Genomic DNA, 23079 nt, shown 5'->3' on the forward strand with positions numbered 1-23079 from the left:
TAAGTCGATGACTATATTGCTCTCGGCAGCGACCGCCTCGTCTAGACGTTCTGTGTCGAGTTTGCATACCGCCCAGTCGCGATTTGTAAACGGCGGTTTTGTCCTCGGGACTCGGTTTGCTAACTGAAACTCTATGTAGTAGTGGTCGCTAGCCGGGTAGGTACTCTCCAACACCTTCCATTTAATTATACGCAGATGCAGACTCGGGCGCAGACACTGGCATAGACGCGAGTACAGACGCAGTCAAGTGCGCAGACGTAGTCTCTCCCGCAATCTTCTGGTTCAGTGAAGGCACATTTTACCTTCATTACCCCCTCCGTGATGGGGGAGTGGACATTTCTTAGCCCCTTTATGAACCCTTCAAGGTTCGCTAATGCAGCCTTGAGCCGCAACCTACACTTTTCCATGTCGACGTTTCTTGAAAAACTAGCCAGACCAAAAGCACCCGGAAAATCCGGAAAAATTTCACCTGGTGTAAATGCACCCGGAAAATTCAAGAAAAAATAACGAAAAAACTACCCTTTAACCCGAATGTCTCCGGAAAATTCGAGGAAAACAGGACACTGTCCCGGAAAAGTCTTTCACACCAGCCAAATTTAAAGTGTCGAATACGGCACTCGGAACCTTCTCCGGAAAATAGGGAAAACCTATAAGGCCTTCCAAATGTCGGAAAAATCTAGGAAAAACCAGGAAGATCCCGAACCCATGAAAAGCTCCGGCTTTTCCATCGGCCTCTAAACGCTTTCGATTTCTAATAGTTTGTAATTGTAGATTCAGCGTCGTTCGGAAAAACAAAGCGCTGCACCCGACGTCCATTCATATTGACTCTGTTTCATTTTGATGATTGAAAATGCCTAAAAAGTCTTCTCATGTTATAAGGTAGTTAGAAATGCGTCCCATTTTGACCAGAACTGTCCTGGTTTCGACATATTGATTGAGCAAGTAGTGACTGCATTGAGAAAAATTAGGTTAAGCTCTCACAGCATTTTAATCTAAGAAAATGGGTAGACAGCGGAATCGATTGAGCGCCTGAGAATATACATTTTTGCAAAAACGAATAAAACAAATTAAAAAGCAAAATGAATTAGGGCCAAATTGTCCATACACTCGAAAAACGATAGCGGCAAATTTAGTTTGGGGGCGGACGAAAACCATCACAAAGCTTTGGTGAGTTTAAAATACTTTTAATAATACAAATGGTGGAAAAGTGGACGAAGGGCGTGTTTATACAACCTAGTTGACGATTCTTGAACGACGAGCTAATTCCGGACTCAAAAGCTTTGTATATCAAAATCTACGATAGTTTAATACGATTCCATACTTGTCTTTATTTTGAACAATTTCACAGTGAATAATGTGTATAGCTCGTTGTATATACTGCAATCTATTTTTCATCAACCGTAAAAACTTTATAATTTAAATGATTAACTTTTACTCTTCATGTTAACGGTTTTGGTATTACATAAACAAATTTTAAACTTTTTATTATTATAAATTATGTATATCTATTTATAATTATAGCTTGCATTCTATGTCTTCCTGCGAAAAACTCGAATTAGCTTCGGATAATTTTGCCTGTATAATACACATTATCGGACGTTATTTAGCGCTGGGGCAATAACTAGCAATATTATGACTAACAAAACAGCAACTGTTTTGCTACATTTTGAATCAAACTATCGTTTTAATTATTGCAGAAATGTCAAATGACGAAGAAAAGCTAGGATATCTATTTGAAGATGAGCCTCTGTTTCCGGAACTAGAGGGCAGTCAGGTCAGTGTCGATGGTTTAACCGCTTAATATAGTATTCGTTGAATTGTGAATATTTTACCTTTTATTAATGTTGGAAAATATTTTTGCATTAGTTTGTCTTGCACGGCGATGCCAGTGAGCCCGGAGCTAGTGAGCAACAAGCAGCAGCTGTTGCAAGCGAGCCCGGTACTAGTGAGCAACAAGCTCCAGCTGTTGCCAGTGTGGCCGGTACTAGTGAGCAACAAGCTGCAGCTGTAACTAGCGAGGAAGCTCTTCGGTAAGCAATGTTACAGGCGCGCCTTGGAGTTTATTACTCTAATTTAATTACGTCAATCTTTAAAACACATTTGTCTAATATAAATATTTTTTGGATGTTTTCGTATGTAACTGCGTCTCAAAGATCCGTTGTATAATGTATATTATGTAATGCACGCGCAAAGTAAATCGTAACGCTTTTCTTTCCTCAGAAATACACCGTCAACGAGCATGGCCGAACACCCGACGGAGGACGTAAAACGCCATAAATGCGACTTCTGTCCATATACCTACAAGTATATAAGTGGATTAACCCGGCATATGAAGATACATGTGCAAGCTGCAGCTGTTGCTGCCAGTGAGGAAGCTCGTCGGTAAGCAATGTTACAAGCGCGCCTCGAAGTTAATTACTCTAATTTAATTACGTCGAGCCTTGGAACGCATTTGTCAAATATAAATGTTTTTTAAACGTTTTTGTATGTAACTGCGTTTCAAAGATCCGTTGTTTAATGTACATTATGTAATACACGCCAAAGTAATCCGTAACGCTTTTCTTTCCTTAGAAACACACCGTCAACTAGCATGACGGAACACCCGACAGAGGACGAGAATTACGTTATATGCGACCACTGTCTAAAAAGATTCAAGCACCTATCAGGATTACGCTTGCATATGAAGATACATGGACCTCGCAAATTAGTAAGCTGTCCCACGTGTGGCAATACTTTCAGTAGTCCCGGTATGCCATTCTTGTAATATTATATTATAAATAATACAAAAATACGTAAAAACGTCGAGTATAATTTAATTGTTTTTTATAGCTGGACTAAGAAAGCACAATAGAGACAGACACTTGAAAAAGAAAATGCACCGGTGTCCATTATGTGACTACGAGTCAGTAGAGAAGACGAAGGTGAGGCGTCATATGAGTCACTGCCACTGATTGTTCAACATTATTTTGTATTACGCATTGAACAAACAAAAATATGTTTTTTTACTAATAAAGAAAAAATAGATTCAGTTTAGTTATATTTATATATTTAGTTTAAACATTTATTAAGTTAAGTTTAACAATATGTTGTTTATTATAACGCGCATTGAACCAGAAAAAATATGTATTTTAATACTAATAAAGATAAAATAGTTTTAACAGTAAAAACAGTTTTAAATATCACAATTATTAATTAAGACACATAAATCAAACAATATTACAAATTTTGTTTTAAATAAAAACAATTATCAATGGCTTTTCTTTCACTGCGGGATTTGAGTTTCTTTTCGCTAACTTAATTTTTCTAAATCTCTTTCAATTGTTGAAATTGACGCTCAATTTCTATTTTTATTATAAGCGCCTTCAAGGTTACCTCTGTTGTTGCACCTCTTCGCGCTAAGTCGATGACTATATTGCTCTCGGCAGCGACCGCCTCGTCTAGACGTTCTGTGTCGAGTTTGCATACCGCCCAGTCGCGATTTGTAAACGGCGGTTTTGTCCTCGGGACTCGGTTTGCTAACTGAAACTCTATGTAGTAGTGGTCGCTAGCCGGGTAGGTACTCTCCAACACCTTCCATTTAATTATACGCAGATGCAGACTCGGGCGCAGACACTGGCATAGACGCGAGTACAGACGCAGTCAAGTGCGCAGACGTAGTCTCTCCCGCAATCTTCTGGTTCAGTGAAGGCACATTTTACCTTCATTACCCCCTCCGTGATGGGGGAGTGGACATTTCTTAGCCCCTTTATGAACCCTTCAAGGTTCGCTAATGCAGCCTTGAGCCGCAACCTACACTTTTCCATGTCGACGTTTCTTGAAAAACTAGCCAGACCAAAAGCACCCGGAAAATCCGGAAAAATTTCACCTGGTGTAAATGCACCCGGAAAATTCAAGAAAAAATAACGAAAAAACTACCCTTTAACCCGAATGTCTCCGGAAAATTCGAGGAAAACAGGACACTGTCCCGGAAAAGTCTTTCACACCAGCCAAATTTAAAGTGTCGAATACGGCACTCGGAACCTTCTCCGGAAAATAAGGAAAACCTATAAGGCCTTCCAAATGTCGGAAAAATCTAGGAAAAACCAGGAAGATCCCGAACCCATGAAAAGCTCCGGCTTTTCCATCGGCCTCTAAACGCTTTCGATTTCTAATAGTTTGTAATTGTAGATTCAGCGTCGTTCGGAAAAACAAAGCGCTGCACCCGACGTCCATTCATATTGACTCTGTTTCATTTTGATGATTGAAAATGCCTAAAAAGTCTTCTCATGTTATAAGGTAGTTAGAAATGCGTCCCATTTTGACCAGAACTGTCCTGGTTTCGACATATTGATTGAGCAAGTAGTGACTGCATTGAGAAAAATTAGGTTAAGCTCTCACAGCATTTTAATCTAAGAAAATGGGTAGACAGCGGAATCGATTGAGCGCCTGAGAATATACATTTTTGCAAAAACGAATAAAACAAATTAAAAAGCAAAATGAATTAGGGCCAAATTGTCCATACACTCGAAAAACGATAGCGGCAAATTTAGTTTGGGGGCGGACGAAAACCATCACAAAGCTTTGGTGAGTTTAAAATACTTTTAATAATACAAATGGTGGAAAAGTGGACGAAGGGCGTGTTTATACAACCTAGTTGACGATTCTTGAACGACGAGCTAATTCCGGACTCAAAAGCTTTGTATATCAAAATCTACGATAGTTTAATACGATTCCATACTTGTCTTTATTTTGAACAATTTCACAGTGAATAATGTGTATAGCTCGTTGTATATACTGCAATCTATTTTTCATCAACCGTAAAAACTTTATAATTTAAATGATTAACTTTTACTCTTCATGTTAACGGTTTTGGTATTACATAAACAAATTTTAAACTTTTTATTATTATAAATTATGTATATCTATTTATAATTATAGCTTGCATTCTATGTCTTCCTGCGAAAAACTCGAATTAGCTTCGGATAATTTTGCCTGTATAATACACATTATCGGACGTTATTTAGCGCTGGGGCAATAACTAGCAATATTATGACTAACAAAACAGCAACTGTTTTGCTACATTTTGAATCAAACTATCGTTTTAATTATTGCAGAAATGTCAAATGACGAAGAAAAGCTAGGATATCTATTTGAAGATGAGCCTCTGTTTCCGGAACTAGAGGGCAGTCAGGTCAGTGTCGATGGTTTAACCGCTTAATATAGTATTCGTTGAATTGTGAATATTTTACCTTTTATTAATGTTGGAAAATATTTTTGCATTAGTTTGTCTTGCACGGCGATGCCAGTGAGCCCGGAGCTAGTGAGCAACAAGCAGCAGCTGTTGCAAGCGAGCCCGGTACTAGTGAGCAACAAGCTCCAGCTGTTGCCAGTGTGGCCGGTACTAGTGAGCAACAAGCTGCAGCTGTAACTAGCGAGGAAGCTCTTCGGTAAGCAATGTTACAGGCGCGCCTTGGAGTTTATTACTCTAATTTAATTACGTCAATCTTTAAAACACATTTGTCTAATATAAATATTTTTTGGATGTTTTCGTATGTAACTGCGTCTCAAAGATCCGTTGTATAATGTATATTATGTAATGCACGCGCAAAGTAAATCGTAACGCTTTTCTTTCCTCAGAAATACACCGTCAACGAGCATGGCCGAACACCCGACGGAGGACGTAAAACGCCATAAATGCGACTTCTGTCCATATACCTACAAGTATATAAGTGGATTAACCCGGCATATGAAGATACATGTGCAAGCTGCAGCTGTTGCTGCCAGTGAGGAAGCTCGTCGGTAAGCAATGTTACAAGCGCGCCTCGAAGTTAATTACTCTAATTTAATTACGTCGAGCCTTGGAACGCATTTGTCAAATATAAATGTTTTTTAAACGTTTTTGTATGTAACTGCGTTTCAAAGATCCGTTGTTTAATGTACATTATGTAATACACGCCAAAGTAATCCGTAACGCTTTTCTTTCCTTAGAAACACACCGTCAACTAGCATGACGGAACACCCGACAGAGGACGAGAATTACGTTATATGCGACCACTGTCTAAAAAGATTCAAGCACCTATCAGGATTACGCTTGCATATGAAGATACATGGACCTCGCAAATTAGTAAGCTGTCCCACGTGTGGCAATACTTTCAGTAGTCCCGGTATGCCATTCTTGTAATATTATATTATAAATAATACAAAAATACGTAAAAACGTCGAGTATAATTTAATTGTTTTTTATAGCTGGACTAAGAAAGCACAATAGAGACAGACACTTGAAAAAGAAAATGCACCGGTGTCCATTATGTGACTACGAGTCAGTAGAGAAGACGAAGGTGAGGCGTCATATGAGTCACTGCCACTGATTGTTCAACATTATTTTGTATTACGCATTGAACAAACAAAAATATGTTTTTTTACTAATAAAGAAAAAATAGATTCAGTTTAGTTATATTTATATATTTAGTTTAAACATTTATTAAGTTAAGTTTAACAATATGTTGTTTATTATAACGCGCATTGAACCAGAAAAAATATGTATTTTAATACTAATAAAGATAAAATAGTTTTAACAGTAAAAACAGTTTTAAATATCACAATTATTAATTAAGACACATAAATCAAACAATATTACAAATTTTGTTTTAAATAAAAACAATTATCAATGGCTTTTCTTTCACTGCGGGATTTGAGTTTCTTTTCGCTAACTTAATTTTTCTAAATCTCTTTCAATTGTTGAAATTGACGCTCAATTTCTATTTTTATTATAAGCGCCTTCAAGGTTACCTCTGTTGTTGCACCTCTTCGCGCTAAGTCGATGATTATATTGCTCTCGGCAGCGACCGCCTCGTCTAGACGTTCTGTGTCGAGTTTGCATACCGCCCAGTCGCGATTTGTAAACGGCGGTTTTGTCCTCGGGACTCGGTTTGCTAACTGAAACTCTATGTAGTAGTGGTCGCTAGCCGGGTAGGTACTCTCCAGCACCTTCCATTTAATTATACGCAGATGCAGACTCGGGCGCAGACACTGGCATAGACGCGGGTACAGACGCAGTCAAGTGCGCAGACGTAGTCTCTCCCGCAATCTTCTGGTTCAGTGAAGGCACATTTTACCTTCATTACCCACTCCGTGATGGGGGAGTGGAGATTTCTTAGCCCCTTTATGAACCCTTCAAGGTTCGCTAATGCAGCCTTGAGCCGCAACCTACACTTTTCCATGTCGACGTTTCTTGAAAAACTAGCCAGACCAAAAGCACCCGGAAAATCCGGAAAAATTTCACCTGGTGTAAATGCACCCGGAAAATTCAAGAAAAAATAACGAAAAAACTACCCTTTAACCCGAATGCCTCCGGAAAATTCGAGGAAAACAGGACACTGTCCCGGAAAAGTCTTTCACACCAGCCAAATTTAAAGTTTCGAATACGGCACTCGGAACCTTCTCCGGAAAATACGGAAAACCTATAAGGCCTTCCAAATGTCGGAAAAATCTAGGAAAAACCAGGAAGATCCCGAACCCATGAAAAGCTCCGTCTTTTCCATCGGCCTCTAAACGCTTTCGATTTCTAATAGTTTGTAATTGTAGATTCAGCGTCGTTCGGAAAAACAAAGCGCTGCACCCGACGTCCATTCATATTGACTCTGTTTCATTTTGATGATTGAAAATGCCTAAAAAGTCTTCTCATGTTATAAGGTAGTTAGAAATGCGTCCCATTTTGACCAGAACTGTCCTGGTTTCGACATATTGATTGAGCAAGTAGTGACTGCATTGAGAAAAATTAGGTTAAGCTCTCACAGCATTTTAATCTAAGAAAATGGGTAGACAGCGGAATCGATTGAGCGCCTGAGAATATACATTTTTGCAAAAACGAATAAAACAAATTAAAAAGCAAAATGAATTAGGGCCAAATTGTCCATACACTCGAAAAACGATAGCGGCAAATTTAGTTTGGGGGCGGACGAAAACCATCACAAAGCTTTGGTGAGTTTAAAATACTTTTAATAATACAAATGGTGGAAAAGTGGACGAAGGGCGTGTTTATACAACCTAGTTGACGATTCTTGAACGACGAGCTAATTCCGGACTCAAAAGCTTTGTATATCAAAATCTACGATAGTTTAATACGATTCCATACTTGTCTTTATTTTGAACAATTTCACAGTGAATAATGTGTATAGCTCGTTGTATATACTGCAATCTATTTTTCATCAACCGTAAAAACTTTATAATTTAAATGATTAACTTTTACTCTTCATGTTAACGGTTTTGGTATTACATAAACAAATTTTAAACTTTTTATTATTATAAATTATGTATATCTATTTATAATTATAGCTTGCATTCTATGTCTTCCTGCGAAAAACTCGAATTAGCTTCGGATAATTTTGCCTGTATAATACACATTATCGGACGTTATTTAGCGCTGGGGCAATAACTAGCAATATTATGACTAACAAAACAGCAACTGTTTTGCTACATTTTGAATCAAACTATCGTTTTAATTATTGCAGAAATGTCAAATGACGAAGAAAAGCTAGGATATCTATTTGAAGATGAGCCTCTGTTTCCGGAACTAGAGGGCAGTCAGGTCAGTGTCGATGGTTTAACCGCTTAATATAGTATTCGTTGAATTGTGAATATTTTACCTTTTATTAATGTTGGAAAATATTTTTGCATTAGTTTGTCTTGCACGGCGATGCCAGTGAGCCCGGAGCTAGTGAGCAACAAGCAGCAGCTGTTGCAAGCGAGCCCGGTACTAGTGAGCAACAAGCTCCAGCTGTTGCCAGTGTGGCCGGTACTAGTGAGCAACAAGCTGCAGCTGTAACTAGCGAGGAAGCTCTTCGGTAAGCAATGTTACAGGCGCGCCTTGGAGTTTATTACTCTAATTTAATTACGTCAATCTTTAAAACACATTTGTCTAATATAAATATTTTTTGGATGTTTTCGTATGTAACTGCGTCTCAAAGATCCGTTGTATAATGTATATTATGTAATGCACGCGCAAAGTAAATCGTAACGCTTTTCTTTCCTCAGAAATACACCGTCAACGAGCATGGCCGAACACCCGACGGAGGACGTAAAACGCCATAAATGCGACTTCTGTCCATATACCTACAAGTATATAAGTGGATTAACCCGGCATATGAAGATACATGTGCAAGCTGCAGCTGTTGCTGCCAGTGAGGAAGCTCGTCGGTAAGCAATGTTACAAGCGCGCCTCGAAGTTAATTACTCTAATTTAATTACGTCGAGCCTTGGAACGCATTTGTCAAATATAAATGTTTTTTAAACGTTTTTGTATGTAACTGCGTTTCAAAGATCCGTTGTTTAATGTACATTATGTAATACACGCCAAAGTAATCCGTAACGCTTTTCTTTCCTTAGAAACACACCGTCAACTAGCATGACGGAACACCCGACAGAGGACGAGAATTACGTTATATGCGACCACTGTCTAAAAAGATTCAAGCACCTATCAGGATTACGCTTGCATATGAAGATACATGGACCTCGCAAATTAGTAAGCTGTCCCACGTGTGGCAATACTTTCAGTAGTCCCGGTATGCCATTCTTGTAATATTATATTATCAAATAATACAAAAATACGTAAAAACGTCGAGTATAATTTAATTGTTTTTTATAGCTGGACTAAGAAAGCACAATAGAGACAGACACTTGAAAAAGAAAATGCACCGGTGTCCATTATGTGACTACGAGTCAGTAGAGAAGACGAAGGTGAGGCGTCATATGAGTCACTGCCACTGATTGTTCAACATTATTTTGTATTACGCATTGAACAAACAAAAATATGTTTTTTTACTAATAAAGAAAAAATAGATTCAGTTTAGTTATATTTATATATTTAGTTTAAACATTTATTAAGTTAAGTTTAACAATATGTTGTTTATTATAACGCGCATTGAACCAGAAAAAATATGTATTTTAATACTAATAAAGATAAAATAGTTTTAACAGTAAAAACAGTTTTAAATATCACAATTATTAATTAAGACACATAAATCAAACAATATTACAAATTTTGTTTTAAATAAAAACAATTATCAATGGCTTTTCTTTCACTGCGGGATTTGAGTTTCTTTTCGCTAACTTAATTTTTCTAAATCTCTTTCAATTGTTGAAATTGACGCTCAATTTCTATTTTTATTATAAGCGCCTTCAAGGTTACCTCTGTTGTTGCACCTCTTCGCGCTAAGTCGATGACTATATTGCTCTCGGCAGCGACCGCCTCGTCTAGACGTTCTGTGTCGAGTTTGCATACCGCCCAGTCGCGATTTGTAAACGGCGGTTTTGTCCTCGGGACTCGGTTTGCTAACTGAAACTCTATGTAGTAGTGGTCGCTAGCCGGGTAGGTACTCTCCAACACCTTCCATTTAATTATACGCAGATGCAGACTCGGGCGCAGACACTGGCATAGACGCGAGTACAGACGCAGTCAAGTGCGCAGACGTAGTCTCTCCCGCAATCTTCTGGTTCAGTGAAGGCACATTTTACCTTCATTACCCCCTCCGTGATGGGGGAGTGGACATTTCTTAGCCCCTTTATGAACCCTTCAAGGTTCGCTAATGCAGCCTTGAGCCGCAACCTACACTTTTCCATGTCGACGTTTCTTGAAAAACTAGCCAGACCAAAAGCACCCGGAAAATCCGGAAAAATTTCACCTGGTGTAAATGCACCCGGAAAATTCAAGAAAAAATAACGAAAAAACTACCCTTTAACCCGAATGTCTCCGGAAAATTCGAGGAAAACAGGACACTGTCCCGGAAAAGTCTTTCACACCAGCCAAATTTAAAGTGTCGAATACGGCACTCGGAACCTTCTCCGGAAAATAGGGAAAACCTATAAGGCCTTCCAAATGTCGGAAAAATCTAGGAAAAACCAGGAAGATCCCGAACCCATGAAAAGCTCCGGCTTTTCCATCGGCCTCTAAACGCTTTCGATTTCTAATAGTTTGTAATTGTAGATTCAGCGTCGTTCGGAAAAACAAAGCGCTGCACCCGACGTCCATTCATATTGACTCTGTTTCATTTTGATGATTGAAAATGCCTAAAAAGTCTTCTCATGTTATAAGGTAGTTAGAAATGCGTCCCATTTTGACCAGAACTGTCCTGGTTTCGACATATTGATTGAGCAAGTAGTGACTGCATTGAGAAAAATTAGGTTAAGCTCTCACAGCATTTTAATCTAAGAAAATGGGTAGACAGCGGAATCGATTGAGCGCCTGAGAATATACATTTTTGCAAAAACGAATAAAACAAATTAAAAAGCAAAATGAATTAGGGCCAAATTGTCCATACACTCGAAAAACGATAGCGGCAAATTTAGTTTGGGGGCGGACGAAAACCATCACAAAGCTTTGGTGAGTTTAAAATACTTTTAATAATACAAATGGTGGAAAAGTGGACGAAGGGCGTGTTTATACAACCTAGTTGACGATTCTTGAACGACGAGCTAATTCCGGACTCAAAAGCTTTGTATATCAAAATCTACGATAGTTTAATACGATTCCATACTTGTCTTTATTTTGAACAATTTCACAGTGAATAATGTGTATAGCTCGTTGTATATACTGCAATCTATTTTTCATCAACCGTAAAAACTTTATAATTTAAATGATTAACTTTTACTCTTCATGTTAACGGTTTTGGTATTACATAAACAAATTTTAAACTTTTTATTATTATAAATTATGTATATCTATTTATAATTATAGCTTGCATTCTATGTCTTCCTGCGAAAAACTCGAATTAGCTTCGGATAATTTTGCCTGTATAATACACATTATCGGACGTTATTTAGCGCTGGGGCAATAACTAGCAATATTATGACTAACAAAACAGCAACTGTTTTGCTACATTTTGAATCAAACTATCGTTTTAATTATTGCAGAAATGTCAAATGACGAAGAAAAGCTAGGATATCTATTTGAAGATGAGCCTCTGTTTCCGGAACTAGAGGGCAGTCAGGTCAGTGTCGATGGTTTAACCGCTTAATATAGTATTCGTTGAATTGTGAATATTTTACCTTTTATTAATGTTGGAAAATATTTTTGCATTAGTTTGTCTTGCACGGCGATGCCAGTGAGCCCGGAGCTAGTGAGCAACAAGCAGCAGCTGTTGCAAGCGAGCCCGGTACTAGTGAGCAACAAGCTCCAGCTGTTGCCAGTGTGGCCGGTACTAGTGAGCAACAAGCTGCAGCTGTAACTAGCGAGGAAGCTCTTCGGTAAGCAATGTTACAGGCGCGCCTTGGAGTTTATTACTCTAATTTAATTACGTCAATCTTTAAAACACATTTGTCTAATATAAATATTTTTTGGATGTTTTCGTATGTAACTGCGTCTCAAAGATCCGTTGTATAATGTATATTATGTAATGCACGCGCAAAGTAAATCGTAACGCTTTTCTTTCCTCAGAAATACACCGTCAACGAGCATGGCCGAACACCCGACGGAGGACGTAAAACGCCATAAATGCGACTTCTGTCCATATACCTACAAGTATATAAGTGGATTAACCCGGCATATGAAGATACATGTGCAAGCTGCAGCTGTTGCTGCCAGTGAGGAAGCTCGTCGGTAAGCAATGTTACAAGCGCGCCTCGAAGTTAATTACTCTAATTTAATTACGTCGAGCCTTGGAACGCATTTGTCAAATATAAATGTTTTTTAAACGTTTTTGTATGTAACTGCGTTTCAAAGATCCGTTGTTTAATGTACATTATGTAATACACGCCAAAGTAATCCGTAACGCTTTTCTTTCCTTAGAAACACACCGTCAACTAGCATGACGGAACACCCGACAGAGGACGAGAATTACGTTATATGCGACCACTGTCTAAAAAGATTCAAGCACCTATCAGGATTACGCTTGCATATGAAGATACATGGACCTCGCAAATTAGTAAGCTGTCCCACGTGTGGCAATACTTTCAGTAGTCCCGGTATGCCATTCTTGTAATATTATATTATCAAATAATACAAAAATACGTAAAAACGTCGAGTATAATTTAATTGTTTTTTATAGCTGGACTAAGAAAGCACAATAGAGACAGACACTTGAAAAAGAAAATGCACCGGTGTCCATTATGTGACTACGAGTCAGTAGAGAAGACGAAGGTGAGGCGTCATATGAGTCACTGCCACTGATTGTTCAACATTATTTTGTATTACGCATTGAACAAACAAAAATATGTTTTTTTACTAATAAAGAAAAAATAGATTCAGTTTAGTTATATTTATATATTTAGTTTAAACATTTATTAAGTTAAGTTTAACAATATGTTGTTTATTATAACGCGCATTGAACCAGAAAAAATATGTATTTTAATACTAATAAAGATAAAATAGTTTTAACAGTAAAAACAGTTTTAAATATCACAATTATTAATTAAGACACATAAATCAAACAATATTACAAATTTTGTTTTAAATAAAAACAATTATCAATGGCTTTTCTTTCACTGCGGGATTTGAGTTTCTTTTCGCTAACTTAATTTTTCTAAATCTCTTTCAATTGTTGAAATTGACGCTCAATTTCTATTTTTATTATAAGCGCCTTCAAGGTTACCTCTGTTGTTGCACCTCTTCGCGCTAAGTCGATGACTATATTGCTCTCGGCAGCGACCGCCTCGTCTAGACGTTCTGTGTCGAGTTTGCATACCGCCCAGTCGCGATTTGTAAACGGCGGTTTTGTCCTCGGGACTCGGTTTGCTAACTGAAACTCTATGTAGTAGTGGTCGCTAGCCGGGTAGGTACTCTCCAACACCTTCCATTTAATTATACGCAGATGCAGACTCGGGCGCAGACACTGGCATAGACGCGAGTACAGACGCAGTCAAGTGCGCAGACGTAGTCTCTCCCGCAATCTTCTGGTTCAGTGAAGGCACATTTTACCTTCATTACCCCCTCCGTGATGGGGGAGTGGACATTTCTTAGCCCCTTTATGAACCCTTCAAGGTTCGCTAATGCAGCCTTGAGCCGCAACCTACACTTTTCCATGTCGACGTTTCTTGAAAAACTAGCCAGACCAAAAGCACCCGGAAAATCCGGAAAAATTTCACCTGGTGTAAATGCACCCGGAAAATTCAAGAAAAAATAACGAAAAAACTACCCTTTAACCCGAATGTCTCCGGAAAATTCGAGGAAAACAGGACACTGTCCCGGAAAAGTCTTTCACACCAGCCAAATTTAAAGTGTCGAATACGGCACTCGGAACCTTCTCCGGAAAATAGGGAAAACCTATAAGGCCTTCCAAATGTCGGAAAAATCTAGGAAAAACCAGGAAGATCCCGAACCCATGAAAAGCTCCGGCTTTTCCATCGGCCTCTAAACGCTTTCGATTTCTAATAGTTTGTAATTGTAGATTCAGCGTCGTTCGGAAAAACAAAGCGCTGCACCCGACGTCCATTCATATTGACTCTGTTTCATTTTGATGATTGAAAATGCCTAAAAAGTCTTCTCATGTTATAAGGTAGTTAGAAATGCGTCCCATTTTGACCAGAACTGTCCTGGTTTCGACATATTGATTGAGCAAGTAGTGACTGCATTGAGAAAAATTAGGTTAAGCTCTCACAGCATTTTAATCTAAGAAAATGGGTAGACAGCGGAATCGATTGAGCGCCTGAGAATATACATTTTTGCAAAAACGAATAAAACAAATTAAAAAGCAAAATGAATTAGGGCCAAATTGTCCATACACTCGAAAAACGATAGCGGCAAATTTAGTTTGGGGGCGGACGAAAACCATCACAAAGCTTTGGTGAGTTTAAAATACTTTTAATAATACAAATGGTGGAAAAGTGGACGAAGGGCGTGTTTATACAACCTAGTTGACGATTCTTGAACGACGAGCTAATTCCGGACTCAAAAGCTTTGTATATCAAAATCTACGATAGTTTAATACGATTCCATACTTGTCTTTATTTTGAACAATTTCACAGTGAATAATGTGTATAGCTCGTTGTATATACTGCAATCTATTTTTCATCAACCGTAAAAACTTTATAATTTAAATGATTAACTTTTACTCTTCATGTTAACGGTTTTGGTATTACATAAACAAATTTTAAACTTTTTATTATTATAAATTATGTATATCTATTTATAATTATAGCTTGCATTCTATGTCTTCCTGCGAAAAACTCGAATTAGCTTCGGATAATTTTGCCTGTATAATACACATTATCGGACGTTATTTAGCGCTGGGGCAATAACTAGCAATATTATGACTAACAAAACAGCAACTGTTTTGCTACATTTTGAATCAAACTATCGTTTTAATTATTGCAGAAATGTCAAATGACGAAGAAAAGCTAGGATATCTATTTGAAGATGAGCCTCTGTTTCCGGAACTAGAGGGCAGTCAGGTCAGTGTCGATGGTTTAACCGCTTAATATAGTATTCGTTGAATTGTGAATATTTTACCTTTTATTAATGTTGGAAAATATTTTTGCATTAGTTTGTCTTGCACGGCGATGCCAGTGAGCCCGGAGCTAGTGAGCAACAAGCAGCAGCTGTTGCAAGCGAGCCCGGTACTAGTGAGCAACAAGCTCCAGCTGTTGCCAGTGTGGCCGGTACTAGTGAGCAACAAGCTGCAGCTGTAACTAGCGAGGAAGCTCTTCGGTAAGCAATGTTACAGGCGCGCCTTGGAGTTTATTACTCTAATTTAATTACGTCAATCTTTAAAACACATTTGTCTAATATAAATATTTTTTGGATGTTTTCGTATGTAACTGCGTCTCAAAGATCCGTTGTATAATGTATATTATGTAATGCACGCGCAAAGTAAATCGTAACGCTTTTCTTTCCTCAGAAATACACCGTCAACGAGCATGGCCGAACACCCGACGGAGGACGTAAAACGCCATAAATGCGACTTCTGTCCATATACCTACAAGTATATAAGTGGATTAACCCGGCATATGAAGATACATGTGCAAGCTGCAGCTGTTGCTGCCAGTGAGGAAGCTCGTCGGTAAGCAATGTTACAAGCGCGCCTCGAAGTTAATTACTCTAATTTAATTACGTCGAGCCTTGGAACGCATTTGTCAAATATAAATGTTTTTTAAACGTTTTTGTATGTAACTGCGTTTCAAAGATCCGTTGTTTAATGTACATTATGTAATACACGCCAAAGTAATCCGTAACGCTTTTCTTTCCTTAGAAACACACCGTCAACTAGCATGACGGAACACCCGACAGAGGACGAGAATTACGTTATATGCGACCACTGTCTAAAAAGATTCAAGCACCTATCAGGATTACGCTTGCATATGAAGATACATGGACCTCGCAAATTAGTAAGCTGTCCCACGTGTGGCAATACTTTCAGTAGTCCCGGTATGCCATTCTTGTAATATTATATTATCAAATAATACAAAAATACGTAAAAACGTCGAGTATAATTTAATTGTTTTTTATAGCTGGACTAAGAAAGCACAATAGAGACAGACACTTGAAAAAGAAAATGCACCGGTGTCCATTATGTGACTACGAGTCAGTAGAGAAGACGAAGGTGAGGCGTCATATGAGTCACTGCCACTGATTGTTCAACGTTATTTTGTATTACGCATTGAACAAACAAAAATATGTTTTTTTACTAATAAAGAAAAAATAGATTCAGTTTAGTTATATTTATATATTTAGTTTAAACATTTATTAAGTTAAGTTTAACAATATGTTGTTTATTATAACGCGCATTGAACCAGAAAAAATATGTATTTTAATACTAATAAAGATAAAATAGTTTTAACAGTAAAAACAGTTTTAAATATCACAATTATTAATTAAGACACATAAATCAAACAATATTACAAATTTTGTTTTAAATAAAAACAATTATCAATGGCTTTTCTTTCACTGCGGGATTTGAGTTTCTTTTCGCTAACTTAATTTTTCTAAATCTCTTTCAATTGTTGAAATTGACGCTCAATTTCTATTTTTATTATAAGCGCCTTCAAGGTTACCTCTGTTGTTGCACCTCTTCGCGCTAAGTCGATGACTATATTGCTCTCGGCAGCGACCGCCTCGTCTAGACGTTCTGTGTCGAGTTTGCATACCGCCCAGTCGCGATTTGTAAACGGCGGTTTTGTCCTCGGGACTCGGTTTGCTAACTGAAACTCTATGTAGTAGTGGTCGCTAGCCGGGTAGGTACTCTCCAGCACCTTCCATTTAATTATACGCAGATGCAGACTCGGGCGCAGACACTGGCATAGACGCGGGTACAGACGCAGTCAAGTGCGCAGACGTAGTCTCTCCCGCAATCTTCTGGTTCAGTGAAGGCACATTTTACCTTCATTACCCCCTCCGTGATGGGGGAGTGGAGATTTCTAAGCCCCTTTATGAACCCTTCAAGGTTCGCTAATGCAGCCTTGAGCCGCAACCTACACTTTTCCATGTCGACGTTTCTTGAAAAACTAGCCAGACCAAAAGCACCCGGAAAATCCGGAAAAATTTCACCTGGTGTAAATGCACCCGGAAAATTCAAGAAAAAATAACGAAAAAACTACCCTTTAACCCGAATGCCTCCGGAAAATTCGAGGAAAACAGGACACTGTCCCGGAAAAGTCTTTCACACCAGCCAAATTTAAAGTTTCGAATACGGCACTCGGAACCTTCTCCGGAAAATACGGAAAACCTATAAGGCCTTCCAAATGTCGGAAAAATCTAGGAAAAACCAGGAAGATCCCGAACCCATGAAAAGCTCCGTCTTTTCCATCGGCCTCTAAACGCTTTCGATTTCTAATAGTTTGTAATTGTAGATTCAGCGTCGTTCGGAAAAACAAAGCGCTGCACCCGACGTCCATTCATATTGACTCTGTTTCATTTTGATGATTGAAAATGCCTAAAAAGTCTTCTCATGTTATAAGGTAGTTAGAAATGCGTCCCATTTTGACCAGAACTGTCCTGGTTTCGACATATTGATTGAGCAAGTAGTGACTGCATTGAGAAAAATTAGGTTAAGCTCTCACAGCATTTTAATCTAAGAAAATGGGTAGACAGCGGAATCGATTGAGCGCCTGAGAATATACATTTTTGCAAAAACGAATAAAACAAATTAAAAAGCAAAATGAATTAGGGCCAAATTGTCCATACACTCGAAAAACGATAGCGGCAAATTTAGTTTGGGGGCGGACGAAAACCATCACAAAGCTTTGGTGAGTTTAAAATACTTTTAATAATACAAATGGTGGAAAAGTGGACGAAGGGCGTGTTTATACAACCTAGTTGACGATTCTTGAACGACGAGCTAATTCCGGACTCAAAAGCTTTGTATATCAAAATCTACGATAGTTTAATACGATTCCATACTTGTCTTTATTTTGAACAATTTCACAGTGAATAATGTGTATAGCTCGTTGTATATACTGCAATCTATTTTTCATCAACCGTAAAAACTTTATAATTTAAATGATTAACTTTTACTCTTCATGTTAACGGTTTTGGTATTACATAAACAAATTTTAAACTTTTTATTATTATAAATTATGTATATCTATTTATAATTATAGCTTGCATTCTATGTCTTCCTGCGAAAAACTCGAATTAGCTTCGGATAATTTTGCCTGTATAATACACATTATCGGACGTTATTTAGCGCTGGGGCAATAACTAGCAATATTATGACTAACAAAACAGCAACTGTTTTGCTACATTTTGAATCAAACTATCGTTTTAATTATTGCAGAAATGTCAAATGACGAAGAAAAGCTAGGATATCTATTTGAAGATGAGCCTCTGTTTCCGGAACTAGAGGGCGGTCAGGTCAGTGTCGATGGTTTAACCGCTTAATATAGTATTCGTTGAATTGTGAATATTTTACCTTTTATTAATGTTGGAAAATATTTTTGCATTAGTTTGTCTTGCACGGCGATGCCAGTGAGCCCGGAGCTAGTGAGCAACAAGCAGCAGCTGTTGCAAGCGAGCCCGGTACTAGTGAGCAACAAGCTCCAGCTGTTGCCAGTGAGGCCGGTACTAGTGAGCAACAAGCTGCAGCTGTAACTAGCGAGGAAGCTCTTCGGTAAGCAATGTTACAGGCGCGCCTTGGAGTTTATTACTCTAATTTAATTACGTCAATCTTTAAAACACATTTGTCTAATATAAATATTTTTTGGATGTTTTCGTATGTAACTGCGTCTCAAAGATCCGTTGTATAATGTATATTATGTAATGCACGCGCAAAGTAAATCGTAACGCTTTTCTTTCCTCAGAAATACACCGTCAACGAGCATGGCCGAACACCCGACGGAGGACGAAAAACGCCATATATGCGACTTCTGTCCAAGAACCTACAGGTATCTAAGAGGATTAACCCGGCATATGAAGATACATGTGCAAGCTGCAGCTGTTGCTGCCAGTGAGGAAGCTCGTCGGTAAGCAATGTTACAGGCGCGCCTCGAAGTTAATTACTCTAATTTAATTACGTCGAGCCTTGGAACGCATTTGTCAAATATAAATGTTTTTTAAACGTTTTTGTATGTAACTGCGTTTCAAAGATCCGTTGTTTAATGTACATTATGTAATACACGCCAAAGTAATCCGTAACGCTTTTCTTTCCTCAGAAACACACCGTCAACTAGCATGACTGAACACCCGACAGAGGACGAGAATTGCGTTATATGCGACCACTGTCAAAAAAGATTCAAGCACCTAGAAGGATTACGCTTGCATATGAAGATACATGGACCTCGCGAATTAGTAAGCTGTCCCACTTGTGGCAATACTTTCAGAAGTCCCGGTATGCCATTCTTGTAATATTATATTATCAAATAATACAAAAATACGTAAAAACGTCGAGTATAATTTAATTGTTTTTTATAGCTGGGCTAAGAAAGCACAAAAGAGAGAGACACTTGAAAAAGAAAATGCACCGGTGTCCATTATGTGACTACGAGTCAGTAGAGAAGTCGAAGGTGAAGCGTCATATGAGTCACTGCCATTGATTGTTCAACGTTATTTTGTATTACGCATTGAACAAACAAAAATATGTTTTTTTACTAATAAAGAAAAAATAGATTCAGTTTAGTTATATTTATATATTTAGTTTAAACATTTATTAAGTTAAGTTTAACAATATTTTGTTTATTATAACGCGCATTGAACCAGAAAAAATATGTATTTTAATACTAATAAAGATAAAATAGTTTTAACAGTAAAAACAGTTTTAAATATCACAATTATTAATTAAGACACATAAATCAAACAATATTACAAATTTTGTTTTAAATAAAAACAATTATCAATGGCTTTTCTTTCACTGCGGGATTTGAGTTTCTTTTCGCTAACTTAATTTTTCTAAATCTCTTTCAATTGTTGAAATTGACGCTCAATTTCTATTTTTATTATAAGCGCCTTCAAGGTTACCTCTGTTGTTGCACCTCTTCGCGCTAAGTCGATGACTATATTGCTCTCGGCAGCGACCGCCTCGTCTAGACGTTCTGTGTCGAGTTTGCATACCGCCCAGTCGCGATTTGTAAACGGCGGTTTTGTCCTCGGGACTCGGTTTGCTAACTGAAACTCTATGTAGTAGTGGTCGCTAGCCGGGTAGGTACTCTCCAGCACCTTCCATTTAATTATACGCAGATGCAGACTCGGGCGCAGACACTGGCATAGACGCGGGTACAGACGCAGTCAAGTGCGCAGACGTAGTCTCTCCCGCAATCTTCTGGTTCAGTGAAGGCACATTTTACCTTCATTACCCCCTCCGTGATGGGGGAGTGGACATTTCTTAGCCCCTTTATGAACCCTTCAAGGTTCGCTAATGCAGCCTTGAGCCGCAACCTACACTTTTCCATGTCGACGTTTCTTGAAAAACTAGCCAGACCAAAAGCACCCGGAAAATCCGGAAAAATTTCACCTGGTGTAAATGCACCCGGAAAATTCAAGAAAAAATAATGAAAAAACTACCCTTTAACCCGAATGCCTCCGGAAAATTCGAGGAAAACAGGACACTGTCCCGGAAAAGTCTTTCACACCAGCCAAATTTAAAGTTTCGAATACGGCACTCGGAACCTTCTCCGGAAAATACGGAAAACCTATAAGGCCTTCCAAATGTCGGAAAAATCTAGGAAAAACCAGGAAGATCCCGAACCCATGAAAAGCTCCGTCTTTTCCATCGGCCTCTAAACGCTTTCGATTTCTAATAGTTTGTAATTGTAGATTCAGCGTCGTTCGGAAAAACAAAGCGCTGCACCCGACGTCCATTCATATTGACTCTGTTTCATTTTGATGATTGAAAATGCCTAAAAAGTCTTCTCATGTTATAAGGTAGTTAGAAATGCGTCCCATTTTGACCAGAACTGTCCTGGTTTCGACATATTGATTGAGCAAGTAGTGACTGCATTGAGAAAAATTAGGTTAAGCTCTCACAGCATTTTAATCTAAGAAAATGGGTAGACAGCGGAATCGATTGAGCGCCTGAGAATATACATTTTTGCAAAAACGAATAAAACAAATTAAAAAGCAAAATGAATTAGGGCCAAATTGTCCATACACTCGAAAAACGATAGCGGCAAATTTAGTTTGGGGGCGGACGAAAACCATCACAAAGCTTTGGTGAGTTTAAAATACTTTTAATAATACAAATGGTGGAAAAGTGGACGAAGGGCGTGTTTATACAACCTAGTTGACGATTCTTGAACGACGAGCTAATTCCGGACTCAAAAGCTTTGTATATCAAAATCTACGATAGTTTAATACGATTCCATACTTGTCTTTATTTTGAACAATTTCACAGTGAATAATGTGTATAGCTCGTTGTATATACTGCAATCTATTTTTCATCAACCGTAAAAACTTTATAATTTAAATGATTAACTTTTACTCTTCATGTTAACGGTTTTGGTATTACATAAACAAATTTTAAACTTTTTATTATTATAAATTATGTATATCTATTTATAATTATAGCTTGCATTCTATGTCTTCCTGCGAAAAACTCGAATTAGCTTCGGATAATTTTGCCTGTATAATACACATTATCGGACGTTATTTAGCGCTGGGGCAATAACTAGCAATATTATGACTAACAAAACAGCAACTGTTTTGCTACATTTTGAATCAAACTATCGTTTTAATTATTGCAGAAATGTCAAATGACGAAGAAAAGCTAGGATATCTATTTGAAGATGAGCCTCTGTTTCCGGAACTAGAGGGCGGTCAGGTCAGTGTCGATGGTTTAACCGCTTAATATAGTATTCGTTGAATTGTGAATATTTTACCTTTTATTAATGTTGGAAAATATTTTTGCATTAGTTTGTCTTGCACGGCGATGCCAGTGAGCCCGGAGCTAGTGAGCAACAAGCAGCAGCTGTTGCAAGCGAGCCCGGTACTAGTGAGCAACAAGCTCCAGCTGTTGCCAGTGAGGCCGGTACTAGTGAGCAACAAGCTGCAGCTGTAACTAGCGAGGAAGCTCTTCGGTAAGCAATGTTACAGGCGCGCCTTGGAGTTTATTACTCTAATTTAATTACGTCAATCTTTAAAACACATTTGTCTAATATAAATATTTTTTGGATGTTTTCGTATGTAACTGCGTCTCAAAGATCCGTTGTATAATGTATATTATGTAATGCACGCGCAAAGTAAATCGTAACGCTTTTCTTTCCTCAGAAATACACCGTCAACGAGCATGGCCGAACACCCGACGGAGGACGAAAAACGCCATATATGCGACTTCTGTCCAAGAACCTACAGGTATCTAAGAGGATTAACCCGGCATATGAAGATACATGTGCAAGCTGCAGCTGTTGCTGCCAGTGAGGAAGCTCGTCGGTAAGCAATGTTACAGGCGCGCCTCGAAGTTAATTACTCTAATTTAATTACGTCGAGCCTTGGAACGCATTTGTCAAATATAAATGTTTTTTAAACGTTTTTGTATGTAACTGCGTTTCAAAGATCCGTTGTTTAATGTACATTATGTAATACACGCCAAAGTAATCCGTAACGCTTTTCTTTCCTCAGAAACACACCGTCAACTAGCATGACTGAACACCCGACAGAGGACGAGAATTGCGTTATATGCGACCACTGTCAAAAAAGATTCAAGCACCTAGAAGGATTACGCTTGCATATGAAGATACATGGACCTC

The 23079-nt window shown here is 38.2% G+C and overlaps 4 long non-coding RNA genes across 4 annotated transcripts; all 4 read left to right on the forward strand.

Moving 5' to 3' along the window:
* The first annotated feature begins 1971 nt into the window (after positions 1–1971).
* On the forward strand, positions 1972–3167 carry LOC148233963 (uncharacterized). Its single transcript, XR_015810159.1, has 2 exons — positions 1972–2747; positions 2830–3167. It is a non-coding gene; the product is annotated as an uncharacterized LOC148233963 (long non-coding RNA).
* A 2200-nt stretch (positions 3168–5367) lies between these two features.
* LOC148233964 (uncharacterized) lies at positions 5368–6563 on the forward strand. The gene is made up of 2 exons (XR_015810158.1): positions 5368–6143; positions 6226–6563. It is a non-coding gene; the product is annotated as an uncharacterized LOC148233964 (long non-coding RNA).
* Positions 6564–8763: 2200 nt separating this feature from the next.
* LOC148233965 (uncharacterized) lies at positions 8764–9960 on the forward strand. The gene is made up of 2 exons (XR_015810086.1): positions 8764–9539; positions 9623–9960. It is a non-coding gene; the product is annotated as an uncharacterized LOC148233965 (long non-coding RNA).
* A 2200-nt stretch (positions 9961–12160) lies between these two features.
* LOC148233966 (uncharacterized) lies at positions 12161–13357 on the forward strand. The gene is made up of 2 exons (XR_015810087.1): positions 12161–12936; positions 13020–13357. It is a non-coding gene; the product is annotated as an uncharacterized LOC148233966 (long non-coding RNA).
* The last annotated feature ends 9722 nt before the right edge of the window (positions 13358–23079 follow it).

The sequence above is a fragment of the Plectrocnemia conspersa genome, unplaced genomic scaffold, assembly GCF_051122295.1.
Source record: "Plectrocnemia conspersa isolate PC_06_02 unplaced genomic scaffold, ASM5112229v1 ptg000006l, whole genome shotgun sequence".
Lineage (NCBI taxonomy): Eukaryota > Metazoa > Arthropoda > Insecta > Trichoptera > Polycentropodidae > Plectrocnemia > Plectrocnemia conspersa.